Source organism: Macrotis lagotis, chromosome 1 (assembly GCF_037893015.1).
Source record: "Macrotis lagotis isolate mMagLag1 chromosome 1, bilby.v1.9.chrom.fasta, whole genome shotgun sequence".
Classification (NCBI taxonomy): domain Eukaryota; kingdom Metazoa; phylum Chordata; class Mammalia; order Peramelemorphia; family Peramelidae; genus Macrotis; species Macrotis lagotis.
In genome coordinates this window covers 683,326,647-683,342,646 of record NC_133658.1, presented here as the reverse complement: position 1 = coordinate 683,342,646, position 16,000 = coordinate 683,326,647, and the positions used below count along the sequence as shown (strand labels likewise).

General features: G+C 36.0%; 1 protein-coding gene across 8 annotated transcripts in view; it reads left to right on the top strand.

Annotated features, from left to right (window-relative positions):
• OSBPL6 (oxysterol binding protein like 6) overlaps positions 1 to 16,000 on the top strand; it is a 277,275-nt gene that overhangs the window by 70,152 nt on the left and 191,123 nt on the right. The gene's annotated exons all lie outside the window — the stretch shown is intronic.

Here is a 16,000-nt window from a genome sequence, read left to right as displayed (position 1 = left end):
GGGTTAAGTGGCTTGCCCAAGGCCACACAGCTAGGTAATTATTAAGTGTCTGAGACCGGCTTTGAACCCAGGTACTCCTGACTCCAGGGCTGGTGCTTTATCCACTATACCACCTAGCCGCCCCTTCCAGGTTCTTTTTGATCTAGGCTTTCTGGTTAACCAATAATTCATAAATTATCTCTCTTGGATCTATTTTTGAGGTTGTTTGTTTTTTCTGAATAATTTGTTTTCTTCAGTCATTTGATTTTATTTGATGGAATCTTGGTGTCACAAAGATTCATTAGTTTCTATTTGTCCAATTTTAATTGTAGGATTTTAGTTTCTTCAGTTAGCTTTTGTGTTTCCTTTTCCAGTTGGTTAATTTAATTTTCAGTGAGTTATTTTCCTTTTATTTGGTTAATTTTACTTTTTTTTTTGCTGAGTTGCATTCCTTTTCTAGTTCGTAAATTTTATTTTTTGATGAGTTAAGTCTTTTTTTCAGTTGATATTTTTATTTTTGATAGAGCTGATTTCTTTGGTCAATTTTCCTTCATGACTTTCATTTCTACCATTTTTCTTCTTCCTCTTTTCTTTGATTCTTAATATCTTTTTAAAGTTCTTCTATGAGATTTTGGATTTGAATCCAAGTCATAAACTTCTTTGAGGCTTCCTATATAGGTAATTTGTAACTACTTTCTTCTTCAGAGATGGAATTTTTATCATCTTTATATGAATAGGCACTTTCTATAATTAGCACTCTTTTTTTTTTTTTTTTTTTATTTTGATTGTTGAACTCTGCTCCTGATATATAGGGAGTATAATTCTGAACCTTTTGTGCAGAGGCTGGGATCTGATCCCTGTCTCATCAATTCCCAAAAAGTTACCTATGCAACCCAATTGTTATTTCCTCCTTTATCTTTGGGTTCTGCATATGAAGTGGTGTGTTCTCAACTCAGACTTGTCTTATGCCCCAATGTTCCCAGGGTTCAGACTTTTGGAATAAGATCCTTGCTGGCACCTGGGCTGCTTTTTAGCTGCCACAACTTGGGTGTACTGTGGCTAGAAGCTTCCCTCTGGCTTTCCTGCTGTCCCACCTAGCTGGGCTTTACTTCTCTTCCCCCCTCCACCCCAAGAGACAGGCCTTCACTGAAGATCCTGCACCATGTCTACAGATGAAAACTTGTTTTGATCTTTTTATTTTTTTTTTGTTGGATCTGCAGCTTTAATATCTATCTAGAGGCTTCATTTAATGTCATAGAAGGAAAAGCTCTGGGCACATGCTAGCTTCATGCCACCATCTTGGCTTTGCCTCAGATATCCAAGAGTCTCACATTCTAAAAGGAAAGATGTGCAGATTTGACTCTGTAAATATAAGGCATATGCAGAATAAATGTATAGGAGTATCAGATGGAAGACACTAGGACAGGAAGAGAGGGAGTAAGGAGCTATGGAAAGACCTTTTGCAGAAGGTAAGATGTGAGATAAGTCTTAAAGGAAGCCTCGGGGTGGCTAGGTTGTGCAGTGGATAGAGCACCCACCCTGGAGACAGGAGTACCTGAGTTCAGATCCGACCTCAGACACTTAATAATTAGCTAGCTCTGTAGTCTTGGGCAAGCCACTTAACCCCATTTGCCTCGCAAAAACCTAAAAAAAAAAAAAGATTAAAACAAAAAAGGAAGCCTGGAAAGCTAGGAAGCAGAAAGGAAGGTTTCCTTTTTTTTTAAGTTTTAATTTATTTTCCAATTGCATGTAAAAGTAGTTTTTGACATTTATCCTTCTAAAAATTTTAAGTTCCCTATTTTTCTACCACCCTCTCTTCCCTTCCCCATGGTGATTGTATTTCTAATGAACCACAGAACCACACTAACTCTCCTCCTCCAAAATAGAGGGAGTTATTGTGAGGTTTTCAGAATTCCCATACATTGGATAACTAAACTTTTTATGAATAGCTTAACTTCATGGTTCCATATGATATCTCACTGTTTACTATTCAGAGGGGAACTATCATTAATTTCATGATTTAAAAAACATGCTTAACAATTTAATTTTAAACCCTTTCAGAGACTTGCCTTATCAAAAATTGTAGACTAGGAAATTTAAAATTTATGAACTTTACATTTATATGTAGTAGTAGTAAGAAAAAAGTGTTTTGTTGCATTCCCAGTGAAAATCTTTTTTTCATACAAAGTGAAAAGTTATATCTACATTGCCATAAAAAAACAGCAACTCCCTCCAACCCATCATTCAATAGACCTATAGTAGAAACTAGAGCACCTGTATAAAGACTAATTTTTTTTTCCTATTCAATTCTATGACAGGTAATAGGGAGGGGTTTGGGCAGGGGTAAAGGGCTACTGTCTGGTATCTACATGAGGATTAGTTTATGTAAATTCTGACCTGGTAACCTTTTTTGGCCCAGGTGTGCATACCCTAAAATAGCTTGTTAGCATATACTAATATAATAGTCACTTCTTCTTTTGGAAAGTCCTAGGACCATGATTCCTTAAATTTTTCTTCTTGATTGAAAATAAAACACAACTTGCTGATTACAATATATATACACTTTTTTTCTTTTTGTAATTACCCTTTCCAATGTGAAAATGTTTAACAATTCAGCAAATATTTAAATATCTACTTTATATAATATAGTAGTTAGAGTGTTGTCCATTCCTTAGATGACCATGACACACACTTAGTTCTCAAGGGCCTTTCTTTTAACCTCTCTAACTCTCAGTTGTAAAATGAGTTTTATACTAGATGGTTGTTAAGGTCCAATTCATCTCCAATGGTCCTGAGTTGGTCTTGAGACCAACATGTGTAGATAATTGATATAAAGGAAAATGTGATAAGGCAGAACTCAATGCTCTGTGAAATCTGAGATAAAGAAAGGGTTGACTTTTAACTGGTTAGATCAGAAAGGACTTCATAGAGGAGGCAAAGGCCCTTGAGTTGGGACTTCAAGGAATACTACCCTAAGTTAAATAGTGGTGAGCCCAATTCTATAACTTTTAGAGAGAAAGCCTATGGTGTATAGGAGAAATTTAGTCACTGAAATGTATTTTCATTGTGTGCCTGAGAGTTTGGTTCTCAGTCCCATCATAAGAATTGAGACTGGGAAAGCAGATGAGTTCCCTAAGAGAATGAACTTACAGAATGAAGAAAGAAAAGAATCAAGCAGAGAGAAGAGTAACATTTTCCTTTGTCAAAAGCCAGTAACTTCTCCAGCAATGAAATGTTTCTGTTCTATAAGGACATCATTTCCTAGTCTCTGTCTATCTCGAAGGGTTTCCGTTTATTCCTGCTTGCATGATGTTCCCTGAGTCAGAAACTGACTCACAACAGCTGAGTGCTCCAATTCCTATGACTTTGTTAGTCAATAAAATGGGTCAAAATCAAGGAAATTGTGGATTTTTCTTACACCCTTTCCTAATTGTCAATTCTAGTTCCATTCTCCTGACTCAATATTTCGTTGGTTGTTCCTATTTCTTCCTTGATCAATTCTGCATGCTTCATAAAGACTCAAGTCTATTTGGATGTAAAGAATCACCTCTTTCTGAATGAAGAGAGTCCAGCTGACAGTTACCTCATAACTAGGGTTTCAGTGGAACTAACTTGCACATGAGATGATAAGGAAAGAACCTTATATGTGTCTAATATCTCTTAAATATTCCTACCTATTTATGATATAATAGGGCAAAACTACATGAGTGCAAACTCACATACTAATATGCCTAAAGGTTTGTGGTTTTTCAAAAGATGGCTATGACACAGATTTTGTTCTCAAGACACAGACTCTAGGTCTCAGTTGTAAAAAGAGAAGAACTCGGTGATTACTAGGGCTCTCTTCATCTCTAATGATCTTATAGTAGACTCTGTGTTTGTAAATGGAAGGGACAGGCAGGGAGTTGGGGTTGAAGGGGATGTCTTGAGACTCACGTCCAAAAAAAGAATGAGATATAGGCAAGGGAGACTTCAGGGTAAGTGAATTCAGGGGCACTCTCGATCCTGAAGTAAGTATAAACTAGAACTAAGGTAGAGAAAGTTTATCGTGTCTGTGTCCTTTCCCAATACCCTTGTGTATTCTCCCCTAAAATTACTCCTTGGAAGGAAAGCTATGGCAAATAAGATCAGCATGTTAAAAAGTAAAGAGGCATCATCTTATAGTCAAAGGTCCATATAGTCAAAGCAATGATCTTTGCATTAGCAATAAATGGCTATGAGAGTTGAACTATAAGGAAACTGAACACTACTGTTTTACTGAAGAAGATTTTGAGAGTGTCTTGGACAGTAAGGAGCTCAAATTAGTGAATACTTAAAGAAATTAATAAAGACTATTCACTGGAAGGGCAAATGCTGAACATAAAGTTTCAATACTTTGACTGTGTATTTGATAGGACTCACTGGAAAAGACACTGTTGCAAAAGGTTGAAGTCAAAAGGAAAAGGGGGATGGCGGAGGGATTAGACAGTTTTGGAGCCAATGAATATGAGCATGGACAGACCTTGGGAGATCTGGGGGTAGATAAAAGGTCTAGTGTGCTGTGGTTCTTGAGGTTATAAAGAGACAAACATGGTTGAACAATTATAACAACCACAAAACCCAGAAATAGGCACTGTAACATATTTTGATTGTTTCTCTTACCCAATCCTTCTAATTTTATCTCAAATATTTAAAAGGACCAAATATTAGCTGGAAATATTTAAACTTAAAATGAGCAAAGATAGTCAAACCTTTATAATGTTGTAGATTTTTCCTAGATTTTTATGTATAAAACTATTTTGATTATATTAGGGTGTGTTTTTTTGGTCTGTTTTAAACTCCATATCATAGTGTCAAAAGGGACCAGGGAGATCTGAGGACCATCGTATTTTCCTGAGGCTAGATATGAGCTAATTGCCCACCTGGATGTGTCTGATTAAAGTTTCAGCTTCAAAGGTGAGGAAAAAAGGTAGAGAAAGGTACCTTCTTAATGGAAATTTATGTTTGTCCCTTTCAAATGGGAGGAGAGAGCAGACAAGATACCAGTGTTGCTTTCACATTGGGGCTCTCAGTTCAACCTCTCCCAAATGAATATTTTAGGAAATCCCCAATCACAATTCTTCACTTCAGTCCCTTCTCTTTGAATATCCCCTCTTCAGCACGGTCTTTACTAGCTTTCCTTGTTGCCACATCATTATTCTGCATGGGATCTTTCTTTAAACTCAGTCTCAGATCTTGATTCCTTGGACTATTTCTCTAATCATAAGGCTTCCTCCTCTGGTGAGTTGTTCCCTAGAGCCTCCATTTAGAAAATAGCTATGCCATCCATGATTATTTCTAACTAAGCTTGGAACCTAAATCTCTGGACTACTTTTCCAATTTGCCCTTTTACTTTCTTCCTCTCCTCTTCCCCCTCCCCCCTTTTCAGCTGTCTCTTCCCAATAGAATTGAACCTACTTGAGGGGAGAGATTATCTTTCTTTTTGTTTGTATTTACATTTCCAGCCCTTTGTAGGATATCTGATCCATAGCTAAATAAACTTTTTATCCATGTATCTATCAATATATTCTCACACTCCGTATACCTTTCTCTACCAATATTCCCTTTCCTGACCAGTGCTTTCCATTATGTGTTGTCCATCCTGATAAAATGTAAACTTCTTTAGGATAGGAGTTATTTTTGCTTTATATTTCATTCTACAGTGGCACATAATATGTGCTTGATAAATGGGTTTTCTTTCATTCATTCTTATGCTTAAAATCTCTTGTTTCAGGGATGCTATTTGGGTTAACCAACGGTTTCCTGTGCAGTTGTCTAATAAATGCCAGAGGGACTCACCCCACCCCCCAGGTATTGGAAGAGTTGTACTTGTGCTTCCAGGACAGTAGTCTACCACATAGTGATATTTTGTTCCTCACCCTCCCCCCCATTCATATTTTCCAATTTAATAGTAAAGGCTTGGATGCACTTCTTTGACCTCAGTCTTATCTTCCATATTGCCTAATATAGTGGGTGCTAGAATACCTACTTGTTTGGTGTGTTCATCGACTCCATGTCTGGGACTATGTGAACAGTAGATAGGGTGCATGATAGAAAGAGCATTAGTCTGGCAATCAAGCTGTCTGGGTTCGAAGCTGGATTGAAGGATGGAATATGCATTTATTAGGTACCTATTGTGTACCAGATGCTATGCTTGCTACTTTATTTGGGAAAGGAGTGCTCTTTCTCAAGTCTTCCTAACTCCAGGCCTAGAATCTTATCCACTATACTATTGGGCTATCTCTGTCACTTAGTAAATTTGTGATTATAACAAGTCACTTAATGCAGCAAAACCTCCTATTTCTCAATTGAAATTGAGAGACATCTGCTTCACAGGGCTGTTAGGAGGATGGAACTTTTTTTTTTTTTAGGCTTTTGCAAGGCAAACAGGGTTAAGTGGCTTGCCCAAGGCCACACAACTAGGTAAAATTATTAAGTGTCTGAAACCAGATTTGAACCCAGGTACTCCTGACTCCAGGGCTGGTGCTTTATCCACTACGCCACCTAGCCACCCCTGAGGATGGAACTTTTGAAACAACAAAGCATTATATTAATGTAATTTGTTATTATAACTTTTCTTTGCCCCTATTTTAGCTACAATGCTCATTTTTAAATTTATAAGCATTTATTTTCTTTCATTCCCTTACCTTCTGATAAAAAAGAGAGAAAAGCCAAAACCCTGTCACAATTATGCAAGCCAAACAAAACAAATTCCCTTACTTACTGTTCCAAAAATGCCTCATTTTGACTTTTTCTTTTCTATAAGGCCTCTTAGATTTGACTTTTCTACTCTTGTTTCCGCAACAATTTTTAATCCAATTTCTCTCTTTCACAGGAATGAATTTTACTGTGCACACATGTATTACTGTGCATTCATTAAGTACTTTGGGAAAGATAAGGTTAGGAAGTGAACCTATGGTTTCAATGATATAAGGCACTCATAGAGATGTACAAGCTAATACTTTCTCAACAGATTAAGTCTTAGAGAGTTGCTTTAAGTATTGAGACATTTAGTGGTATATCCAGTATGCTATAGGTAGAACAGAGATCTTCATTACTCTAAGACCAGTCCTTCTGGGACTAAATAAGGATTTAAAAATTTTTTTTCAGGGAAAATAGCTTAGTTGATTTTTTTTGTTTTTACAGTATATTTATGAGGATTAAAGTCTACTTGCTGCAGTAGATTGATTGATTAACAAGTTTATGGTTTCTGTTTTTATTTACATTTTTCTTATGGTCAAATATTAAGTAGGATGTGGTAAATAAAAAAAATGATAGAGTCTGATAGAGAAATTTTATGAAATATTAGCCTTATGAATTCCAAATAGATTTTGGCTTATAAATGATGATGCGAATACACAGTCTACTTAAACAATTAGTTATAGTAATACAAATATAAAGAGACCAAATTAACAAGTTTTAAACTTAATCTTACCTACTTTCAACATTATAGGTCAAATATTAAATCTGTAAACAGTGAGTCTAGACTCTGCCTTTATTGGGGAAGGGAAGTATTTTACAGTATGTAGCATATAATTGACATAGTTTTTAAAATATGATAATACTTTTGTGATATAGAGGTGACCCTGAGTTTTGAGGATTTTGCAAGGTAAGCAGAGGTATTGACTATTCCTACCAAAATGGAATATCTTCAAGTACAAGACTGATGACAGATATAACTCTTTTGTCTATAGACCAATCTACCTAAATCCATACAGGCTTGTCATCCAAGATCCTCAGATGATTTAAATGTTAACTGACCTTCATTCCTATTGACATCCTTTTGCTTCATAGAATAGAAGGAAGCAGAAGGAAATAATTTTTCCCTTCACCCATCAAGAAATACTATGTACCAAAAATTAAATTTGCATGCTAGTACTTAACAGATTGATTTACAACTAGAAGAATTAAACAATTTCCATGTTATTCTTCTCCTTTTAAATAAAAAGAAAATCAAAAGACTTTGAAACTAAATGTAAATGAGGTAGCATGATACAATGTAAAGAGTCCTGGAGTTGGAGTCTGAAGACCTGGATCTAAAATCTTATTCTGACACTTCCTTTATGACCTCAGACAAGTCACTTAACACTTCAGGGCCTTAGTTTCCACAAATATTAAATGAAAAAACCTGCTCTAGATGGTCTCTGAAGATCTTAATATCTCTCAACATATGATCCTACAATTTTGGGACCCTGGCCAAGTCCCTCTGCCACTACTTTAACCCCTGGCCTCAGTGTCCACATTTATAAAATAAGGGGGTTAGACTAGATGACCCTGAAGATCACTCTTGAAATGACTGGTCTAGGGTCACTCAGCTGGTGTCTGAAACTGGATTTGAACTCAGATACTCATGACTCCAGAGTCAGTGCTCCAAGATCCTTTCAAGCCCTAAAAATATAATTTGAATCTGTGATCTATGTTCCTCTGATTCTATGACTATAGAAAATGGTTTCAACATGATGCCTAAAGTAATTAGAAATATCATTTGGGGAGACTCCCAATCATTATAAAATCTAACAAACAGATCTTTATGAAGAAAACTGTAGCCAATATATTCATATTGTTCTTCTGTTGACACTGAAGAAGTAAGGAATTTCAAAGACTCCTTAGACTCCAATGTGAATGTGGTTATGAGAGCAAAAGGTAAAAATTATGTTGTAAAATGTAGGTTTGCATAAAAAATGAAATAAACCAAGGGTTTATAGAATGCTCAGAAGTCTCATTCCTATACATTGAGAATATACTCTATAAAGAGAAATGGGAAGGTGCTGAATATGGAAGCCTCAAATGAAATAATAAAAATGGAACTATTTTTGCACAGAAAACATAGCTGCTTAGAAATATAGCAGTTATCTGTGGAGAAAAAGGAGATGTCAAAGACTACATGGTCCTAAGAGCAGACCAATGGGAGTCTATAGAAAATTCTAGGGCCAAAGGGAAGAAAATCCAATTGCATAGTGAGCATCATACTTCTTTGTGAGTTTCTAAAGGAATTACTTCCAGCCTATTAGAAAAGTAGAGAGGGATAAAGTAATCAGGCCATATAATCTGGAAACCCTGCAGGGGAGAATTTTTAGGAAGGTAATTGTGGGCTTTTCTCAGCCAAGTAGTTGGGGGCCCAACTTGAATCTTGCCAATTCTATGACTGAGAAAGTGAATACATATATAGAAGAGCTATAAAAACTGTATCAATATTAGGGAATTCCTGTACCTTTAGACTTAGAGATGAAAGTTGAGGAAGTCAATTCTAGAAGAACCAAGATACTTCTAGCTTTGCCAAATTGAATTCATTAGGTTGAAACCACTAGTTGTGGTAATAACTAGCTGTCTGACTCTAGGATAAAATATAGAAGAAGGGTTTTTTAGGAGAAGGAAAAGGGAGTCATACTGCTTCCTTTGAACAGGTGTGTGAGATTTTGATTGTCTTATACTTATATGACTTTGCATTTTTTCTTTGGTTGCTATGGTAACCACCCTGTGGGGTTTTTTTTTTCCTTCAGCACAGAGTACTGAAATTCCTTCAGAGCAATTGAAACCACAGTATATTATCTTTAGGGAGCTGGAAAAGTAAAAAATTGGGCCTTCCTTGTAAGCTATGTTAGGTGTTGGAGTAACCAATTCAAGAAATATTTATTAATTGCTACTAAATGAGATATCAAAGCTCCAGAACCCAGAATTAAACAGTCTCTTTCCTTAAAGAACTTACAATATACTGGGACAGAAGAAGAAGATGGTATAGTGTGGTTGTGATGGAGAGATCATGAAGGACAGATTAGTATAATAGGGAATAAAGGAATGAAAGACTCAAGCAATCATATTTTAATCATATTTAGGTACTTAAAATGTTGCGAACTGTGTTAGACCTTGTCCTTAAGCTGCATACATTGTCCTGGGATGGAGTAGAGGAGGTTATAACATATTCATAAATAAGTAAATAAAAGATACATCAAGTAAACTACAAAGTGAATTGGTGCCTCTGAGACCAATAATGGAGGATTCAGAAAAGGCTACTGGGGGCAGCTAGGTGGCGTAGTGGATAAAGCACCAGCCCTGGAGTCAGGAGTACCTGGGTTCAAATCCGGTCTCAGGCACTTAATAATTACCGAGCTGTGTGGCCTTGGGCAAGCCACTTAAAGCCCTTTGCCTTGCAAAAACCTTTAAAAAAAGGCTACTTGAAGGATACTACTTGAGCTGACAGTCTCAGAGGAGTAGGGAGAGCATTTTAGTCCTGGTATTCTCCCTCCAAAGGCAGAGGCAGGAATATTGACTAAGTTTATTTGGCTGAATTGTAGTGTGTTTGAGAGGGGAGCAATGTGTGGTCAGTCTGGAAAGATAGCCTAGAGCAAAATTGTAAAGGGCTTCTAAAAGCCAAATAGGAATTATCTGATGCTAGAGGCAAAAGGAAGCCAAGAAAGTTTCTTGAACAAAGGGAATGATATGAGTTTAGGAGCAGTAGTTTGGTAGCTATATGGAGGATGGATTTGAGAGGGGAGAAGATGGAACACCAATTCAGAGTCTATTGTAGTAGTTCATCATATAGGGTCTCAGAAAATGTGGTCAAAAAAAAGAAAGGGAAAGTATTTTAGAAATATAGAAATAAGAAATCACAACTGATGGGATGGGAAGGGAAATGAACATTATATAGCATCTTCTATATAGCCAGGAAGAAAACGGTGCTAAGTACTTCCCAGATAGCTCATTTGATCCTCACAATAATTGTGGGACTTAGGTGGTATTGTTATTCTGCCCATTTTACAGTTGAGGAAACTGAGGCATACAGGGATTAAGTGACTTGGTCAGGATCACAAAGCTAATGATAGATTTTAATTCAAGTCTTCTTGACTCTAGACCCATTCTTCTATCCTCGAAGCAATTGGGGAAGAGGGGGATGAATCAAGGATTACATCTAGTTTATGAACCTAGATAACTGAATGAATGGTATTACACTGGAAAACAATAGCAAATTTAGGATTGGTGGATTTAGGGGAAAATGGTTCATTTTTAGATACAATGAATTTGAGATGCCTAATAAAAATAATGTCCAAGTGGAGCTGTCCAAGAGACAATCTGAAGATTCAAAACTGAGAGGTGAACACTGGTTATATAGATTTGGTAGTTATCTACATGGGGAGGATGGTTGAATCCATTGGAGCTTCTATGGGAATTCATGGGATCATTGAAAGTTAGTGTAAAGAGGGAGGGACTAAGAAAGAACCCTGCTAAGAATAGAATTATTCATTTTATAAAGAGGTGCTGAACTAAGTAAGATTGGTTGCAGAAATAGACGTAGAATTAGGAGAAAGAAGTTTCATGAAAGCACAGAGGAGAGGATATCCAGAAAGAGAAAGTACTCTTGACTTTGACAATGTAAAATGTGTTCAACAAGAAATATGGGTCATGAGAAAAGGTCATTAGATTTAGGGTTAAAGAAATGATTGACTGGGAGAGAAATCAAGTAGCTGTGAAGAAGAGATCAGAAAGAGATATAAAAATATCTAAAAGGGAGAAAACTCAAAATGAGTGGAAGGAATCAGGAAGGTGTTCATGAAATGTCTGTATCTGCACCAAACCTTGAAGAAAGGTGAGGCATTGACAAAGTGGAGGTAAAGAATTATAGTATTAGCATAGAGATGGGAGATGGGTGATTTAGGAAACATCAGGAAGGCCAGTATGGCTTGAATGTAGACTGCAAAAATAGAAGTAATGTAAAAAAAAAAGACTGTGGAGGCTATAGTTGTCTTTAAATATTAGGCTGAGTGATTTGATAGATCATACCTTCAGAAGATTATTTTGGCAATTATGGAAAGGACAGATTGGAGAAAGGAATAACTAGGAGTCTGGGGAAAAGGAATAGGTAAGGATTTTTATAGTACTACTATGTGACACTTTTTTTATACAAATATTAACTAATTTGATTTTCACATCAGTACTGTTATTATTTTTCCCTTAATAGAGGAAAATGAGGTTAAGTGGCTTGCCCAGGGTCATACAGCAAAGAAGTGTCTGAAGTTTCATTTGAACCCAGGTCTTGCTAACTTCAGGATCAGTGCCCTATTCTCTGCATGACTATATACCTCTGACTATTTAGGAGTCAATAGCCCTGGCAAAAGATGAAAGGTACTATGTAGAGAAAATTGGCAGAGCTTGGCATTTGAATGGAAATTGATTATGAGGAAGAGGGATGAGTTGACTTGGTTGACTGAAAAAGATGATAGTGCCCTTAACATAAAATAGAAATGTTTAGAGAGAGGATAGATTGGAGAATGGGTGTAGAGAAAAATTCCATTTTGGATATGAAACTATTTGAAATTCTAATGAGTCATTAGGGTAGAAATGTAGACTAGTTATTTGGAGCTATAAGACTGGAGTTCAGGAAAAAATGATTTATAGATATGAGCTTAAGTAGCATAGAGATGATTATCAAATTCAAGAGAAACCAAGGAAAAAGCATAGTGAAAAAAACATAAAAGAACTCAGAATATTGCTCTTGTAGGAAATCAACCTTGCTGCAGTGAAGGAAGCTGAAAACTGATCAAACAGGTAAGAAGAAAACCAAAAGAAAAATGTCACTGAAGGAAGGAGAGATTGATTTCTTTAGAAGGAAGTTGTTCACAATGCCAATAATAGAAGAAAGAACAAGAAAAATAAGGATGAATGAAAAGTCAATGAAAAGTTCAGATTATTGGTTACTTTTGAGAGAGCAATTTCTTCAGTGGTGGTTCAGGAATCTAACAGTTTTGAAGTGGCTAGATATGAGAAGTTGCTAGTCTTCATGTCTAAAAATTTAGTGCAAGGAAAGAAAACTATCAGATAATAATAGAATTTTATAGCAGTTTATAAAGTTTCTGAAATACTTTATCAATATTATCTTGGGACACCCTGGGAAGTAAGATTGTTTTTATAATTATCACTATTTTAAAAATGAGGAAACTAAGGCAAAAAGAAGTTAAGTGTTTTGCCCAGGTCACACAATTAGAATGTATCTGGGGCAAGATTTGAACTCCGTCTTCCTTTACTAACTACTTGATAAATTTAAAGGATGTCAAGGCCAAAAGAAGGCTTCATAAGAATGGAAAAAATTGAAATATGATGATCAGTATCTGAGAAAGGACCAGAATTGGGGCAGAGTGAAAATAGAAAACAATAGATAGAATAAATTCCCGAAAGAAACATGAGATGTGATTAAAGGCACATGTAGAGGAGCTGATCTAAGCAAGAAGTAAGGTTCTGAGATGAAGTGAGGCTAATTAGTGAAGCAGAGTGACTGAGATGGCAAATAGAAAAGGGCAGGGAGAGGTGTGGTGAGGTTCTCATAGCTAAAATCTAGTATGGGGTATCAATTAGCCAAGTTCTGTCCTTTCTAAATAGGACAAAAAAAAGATATTTTGTGGATGATAATAGGTCCTAATCCTTGATGCCATAACTTGACATGCTTAATTGTACTTTGTATATATTGAACACTCTTCATATACAATGTTAAAATATGCAAAAGGTTCTATTTTAAAATTTGTCTATTTATTGCATTTGTTAATAAGTGGATGCTAAGGTTCAGTCCAATAAATTGTTTGACACAGCTATTTTGGTAAAGGATTTTAAAGCAGTTATCCAGATTTTAAATATTCAGATAATTTTTTTTAAATATGGCACATTGAAAAGGTAGTGATGTCAATCAACAAGCATTTATTAAAGGCTTAGTCTGTGAATAGCATTTATTAAGTGCTTACTCTGTTTCAAGAGCTCTGCTACGTACTGGTATTACATATATAAGTAGAAAGAAAGATAGTCCTTACCCTCAAGGAGCTTACTTTCTAGTAGGAGGCTGAAAAGTTTTGAGAGGACAAAGAGGGTATGATTGATTAAATTTAGAGAGTAGCCTGGAAAGGATTGAGATATGACTGAATTGGGATACCTGCTATAAATGGATATTCTTTTTTTCAATTTTTTAGATTTTTGCAAGGCAAATGGGGTTAAGTGGCTTGTCCAAGACCACACAGCTAGGTAATTATTAAGTGTCTTAAGCCAGATTTGAACTCAGGTACTCCTGACTCCAGGGCTGGTGCTCTATCCACTGTGCCACCTAGCTACCCCTATAAATGGATATTCTTAAAGAACATATCCAATCAAAGGGAGAAACCACAGAGGGGAGAATGAAAAACTTCTTCCAATTTGTGAATTCCAAGGTTAAATTGATTCTTTAGGATAAATAGCTAGGGTATAGTAAGGGAGATGCAAGGAACTGTGCTAAGCATTGAAGATACAAATTTTTTTTAAAAACCCATATTAAAACCCATTTAAAAACCACTCAGATAATTTACATCCCAATGAGCAGAATAACTACACATAAATTGATGCATACCAAATAAATATACAATGTAGATAGAAAGAAACCTTAAAGTAGGAAGTAGCTGCTTCTGGTGATGGGACCCAAAAAGGCATGGAAACTGAATCTTGAGGGAAACCATATGAATGATGAAGGAAGCAAGGAAGGAAAAAATTTACTAAGGCTTGGCATGTGTCAAACACTGTTCTAAGTGTTTACTATAAGCTCTCTCTCTCTCTCTCTCTCTCTCTCTCTCTCTATATATATATATATATATATATATATATATATAATACACACACACACACACACACACACACACACACACACACACACACACAAAAGGGCGGTAGCCTCTACATTCTTACATTCTAAAGTCAGAGGCAACCCATTTACTACAGTGGGAAATGATCTGGGAAGTTACTGCAATAGGGAGTGAACAATAGACTATTGATAGGCCTTTTCCAGAAGCAGTTGTAGTGATGGTTTGCTTATAATTCCCAAAGCATGAAACTGTCCTTTTGTTGTTATGACTTTTTCTTTTATTTAATAGTACCCATCAAGATTTTAGTAAAATTTTTAAAATGAAATTTCCATTACAACATAAGGTCTTTGCCTTGAAGTCTGGCATTTTATAAAAGGCAAGTTCTTAAGAGCCTCTGTTTTTAGCTGCTTTTAGCTGGTTGAAAGCAAATTCTCTATCTCAGACCCCCTTTAGTCATTTCTGGTTAGGAGAAACTCAATCAGCACACTTATTTACACGCACTGTAAAAAATGTTATTGAGTCATGTTTTTTCTTTGAATGAAGAAAAAGAGGAGTAGAGCAGGAGAGGGTGAACTTAAACCTTACTGTGGAGGGAGAAAGGGAATTTGTCATTTAATCCAAGAAGATAATAGTCATACCCCTACTCAGTTCAAAGGCTTAGAGCAAGCTAAATGGTTAACTATTTAAATTAAGTAAATAAACCCTATTCCTTTACTCAAATCCCATTTTTTGCAGTGGTTGTTTCAACATGGTAGGACAGTTAAGTTGGACTTTTGGAGGGAAACATGTAGCATAACATGTAGCCCTACCAAACTGAAATTACTTGACCTACAAGCCCATAGAACCAGTGCATTCTGTTGAAGGATCAGACCAATTCATCTCTTAGAGCATCATCGGAGGCTTGTTTTCAGTCTTAGCAAGTCATGAAATACCCATATCGGTGAAATCAAAAAAGATCCTTGTACTATTCAAGTAAGCCATCAGCTAGTATAAACATGAGAAATGTAATTTGAATGCCACTTTTTTATCCAATAATTCTCATTTTACTTGGGTTTATTTTTCCCTCTGCCCTTCTATAATAGAGAAATATCAATGTTTATTTTCTCTAGTGTAAAGAAATCTCATTAACCATCTCTATACTGTTTCCTTTTTTTTGCCCTGTGGAACCTGAGTTGTGGGTGGGATTCTTTTACCAGATCACCAAAGAGGAAGCTGACTCTTCTCTTAATAGCATCTCAGTCACTATAAACTGTCATGCTAATGCATGTTCCGGTGTTGGGGCTCTTTCCTCTGAACTATTCCTACAGTGGCTTGTTCTTTCTTATCACGAACAGTTATGCCTGAAGCATTGAATTTGCAGAAAGAAAGACAGGGTTGATTTAAATTCCATATTACTGGGATGAAGGTAGTTTCTTCTT